We start from the raw sequence: 3,745 nt of genomic DNA on the forward strand, positions 1-3,745 counted from the left end.
TCTGTTTTTTTTTGTTTGATTTTTTTTTGGCATAAGGTAGATAATGAATTTATTTAGGAATTCGTATGCAGGAATCGAAAATGTAATCTGGCTGGTTTCCGATGGACAGAGCAATTTTCATGAATGTTGAGCACATACTTTGTGCCGGCAAAGCCGACGCAAGTTCCTTTTTTAAGTGCTAAAGCGTTTTAGCCTTTTGAACCAAAGCCAATAGGATGTAAATCGATCGACCTTTATCACCCCATATTATTATTTATAAGCCATAGCTTACTTCGATCTTATTTATCCTTCATAGAATCTTTGGAACTTTTTTGGCTGCTGCATTGTTAATTGGTATTTTTTTTTTGAAAGTTGGTCATTTTAGCCTTATTTTTGAAAGTTATTATTAATGTGCCTTCTTCGTTGGAAAGCATTTCCATTGGTTTATCTTAGGCCTAGTAAATTTCATTTTTTTAGCTTTGTCTTATTATATGAGTAATGGGGTTTGTCATTTATGGTAAGATTTCGGATTTATTTTAGATCTGTCTTAAGTTTATATTTTTGGAATCGTGATGTTATTAGTTGCGGTTTTTTTGACTTTTTCGAAATTTATTCAATTTTCCATTTTGTAAGCACGGGGAGTAAGCTAACCTCCCCAGGCAAAGATTCTATTTCGACAAACTAAACCTCTTCATCGAAAAATCAAAAAAAATTGAAATTGATCCTGGCTATGATGGTCTATATGTTGATGGACTGTTTCTATATCTTACCAATAAATAAGTTAATGGACTGTTTCATAATGTTCAACGTGTTGATGGACTGTTTCTCTATCTCATAATACTTACTAATAAGCTGTTGATGGATATGTATAACAATGTGAAAAAGGGATAAGAAAGAACCAAAGGACATTTGTTTTTAAAGAAAAAGAAGAAGATCCAATGCATTGGTTATGGTTTCGGTAAATGCATTGTACCATATTTCTTTCTTAATAAAAAAAGATGTTTCTAATTAAACTGTTTATAAGAGTTAAATGGGACAAATACATTGGTTATGGTTTCGGTAAATGCATTGGCTATGTTTTTGATAAATGCATGGGTTCTGGTTTCAGTAAATATATTATCTATGGTAAATGCATAGGTTCTGGCAATGATAAAATCATATCAAATATGTCTTTCATATAGTCAATCTTATTTGAAAGTAAATACATCGTTTTTTAAATGCATTGGTTCCGAGGAAAGCACTAGTTCAGGAGACTATATCAAAAACCAATAAGGAGAAAAGCCACTAAAAAACCAATAAAAACAGTTGTAATGACTATCGTACTTACCTAAAGCGTTAGCTTCTCGTCAATTCCTTCTATTTTCAGCCATACTTTACTCTCCTGCAATGAATCCTTTGGTTTCCGGTAGATGGAAGATCTGCATGAGCGATACAAGAATTCTTGTATAATAACAATCTTTGGTATCCGGAATGTAAGATGATTCGCCTTGCCAGTGGCCGTTCCGCTTACGGTTGTTAGTAAAAGCTAATAACTTACTAAGAAATCATCATCAACCTGCCTCATATGGCAGAAATTCACTAAAAAATTGGGCTTGATCCTGGCCCAGAATGAACGCTAGCGATATGCTTAACACATGTAAGTTGGATGTCATTTCTGTTCCAGTTTTATGGAATAATTGAAAAAAAAGTAGCAAACGGGTGCGTAACGCGCAGGAATCTGCCAAACAGTTCGGGCTAGATCCCGAAGCAACGCAAGCAATAAAGCTATGCGAGAAGATAATAAAGCGCTGTTTGATGAGCCTACGTAGTATTAGGTAGTTGGTTGGGTAAAGGCCAACCAAGCCTACGATGCTTAGCTGATCTTTTCGGATGACCAGCCACACTGGGACTGAGATACGGCCCAGACTCCGCCGGGAGGCAGCAGTGGGGAATCTTGGACAATGGGCGAAAGCTTGATCCAGCAATATCGCGTGGGTGAGTGAAGAACGTCGCAAACGCGAGGAATGGCAATACCGCTTGTAAAACCCTTTCGTCAAGTGTGCGATGGTGACAAAACTTAAAGAAGAAGCCCCGGCTAACTCCGTGCCAGCAGCCGCGGTAAGACGGGGGGGGCAAGTGTTATTCGGAATGACTGGGCGTAAAGGGCACGTAGGCGGTAAGTTAGGTCGAAGGTTAAAGACGCCAGCCCAACTGGCGGAATGCTTACGAAACCAATTTACTTGAGTGAGATAGAGAAGAGTGAAATTTCGTGCGTAGGGATAGAATCTGGAGATACACGAAGGAACGCCGAAGTAGCGAAGGCAGCTCTTTGGGTCTCTACTGACGCTAAGGTGCGAAAGCTTGGGGAGCAAACGGGATTAGATACCCCGGTAGTCCATGCCGTAAACGATGAGTGTTCGTTTTTGGTCTGCGGATCGGAAGCTCAGCTAACGCGTTAAACACTCCGCCTGGGGAATACGGTCGCAAGACTGAAACTCAAAGGAATTGACGGGGGCTTGTACAAGCGGTGGAGCATGTGGTTTAATTCGATACAACGCGCAAAACCTTACCAGCTCTTGACATAGAAACACTTGGCGTATGCACATTTGACATATGAACTAGTGTACTTGTTCTTAACGGGATAAGATAAAAATTCGTACAGGTGCTGCATGGCTGTCGTCAGCTCGTGTCGTGAGACGTTTTTGGTTAACTCCTATAACGAGCGAAACCCTTGTTTCATGTTGCTAAGACATGCTGTTTACAAAGGATCCATGCCGTCTTTCATCAGCAGCCGTACAGCTCAATGGTTGCTTGAGATCGACGGTATTCTTTTTATTGGGTGTTGCACTCATGAAAAACTGCCCGTAGTTTTACTATGGAGGAAGATGGGGATAACGTCAAGTCCGCATGGCCCTTATGAGCTGGGCTACACACGTGCTACAATGGCAATTACAATGGGAAGCAAGGCCGTAAGGTGGAGCGAATCCGTAAAGATTGTCTAAGTTCGGATTGTTCTCTGCAACTCGAGGACATGAAGTTGGAATCGCTAGTAATCGCGGATCAGCATGCCGCGGTGAATATGTACCCGAGCCCCGTACACACCGCCCGTCACACCCTGGGAATTGGCTCCGCCTGAAGCATTGAGCAGGGATCACTTATTAGTAAAGTGCATTATGCTTCCGTTAAGTGTAATTCACTTTAGTTTTAAAGGTGTTTCCGCTACATATTATGGTTGGGTCAGTAACTGAGGTGAAGTCGTAACATGGTAGTCGTAGGGGAACCTGTGGCTGGATGGATTCTTCCAGAAAGATGAAGATACAAGCTAAAAATCTCATATATGCGTTAATTAGCCTATTTTTTATCTGTTATTTTAATGATATTTTACTAGTAGCTAAAGGGCATTTTTGATGAAATCATTGTGGCCATTGTTTGTAGCTCAAGGAAGGAACCTTGCCAAGGAGATCCGGATAGTCCTGCTAGAAATAAGTTTTTAAAAAGCCCACATTACGCAAATGGGTTGGCTGAAAGCTAGCCTACGAGCTTTATAGTATGTACATAATGTGGCTATGTCATATGGTTAAACGATCTGCCATCTGCGAAATTAGGATCCTGGCACTGAAAAAAAAAGTATTGGCTAGTTGCTTAATCCATGCATGACTATATAAAATAAGGAATCTCCGATAGTAAGTTTCATATAAGGCTATAATAAAATTGCCCCCATTGTAGTTATCCATGGGTTGCCTCCATGTAACCGTGGGGCAAATTGAGAGGAAACAAAGCAGCTTAA

General features: G+C 40.3%; 1 pseudogene; it reads left to right on the forward strand.

Moving 5' to 3' along the window:
* Nucleotides 1-1,564: 1,564 nt before the first annotated feature.
* LOC148008150 (18S ribosomal RNA) lies at nt 1,565-3,256 on the forward strand (annotated as a pseudogene).
* Nucleotides 3,257-3,745: the final 489 nt, after the last annotated feature.

Source organism: Lygodium microphyllum, unplaced genomic scaffold (assembly GCF_053477565.2).
Source record: "Lygodium microphyllum isolate KBCC unplaced genomic scaffold, Lygodium_microphyllum_v1.1.10 scaffold_299, whole genome shotgun sequence".
NCBI classification, from domain to species: Eukaryota; Viridiplantae; Streptophyta; class Polypodiopsida; order Schizaeales; family Lygodiaceae; genus Lygodium; species Lygodium microphyllum.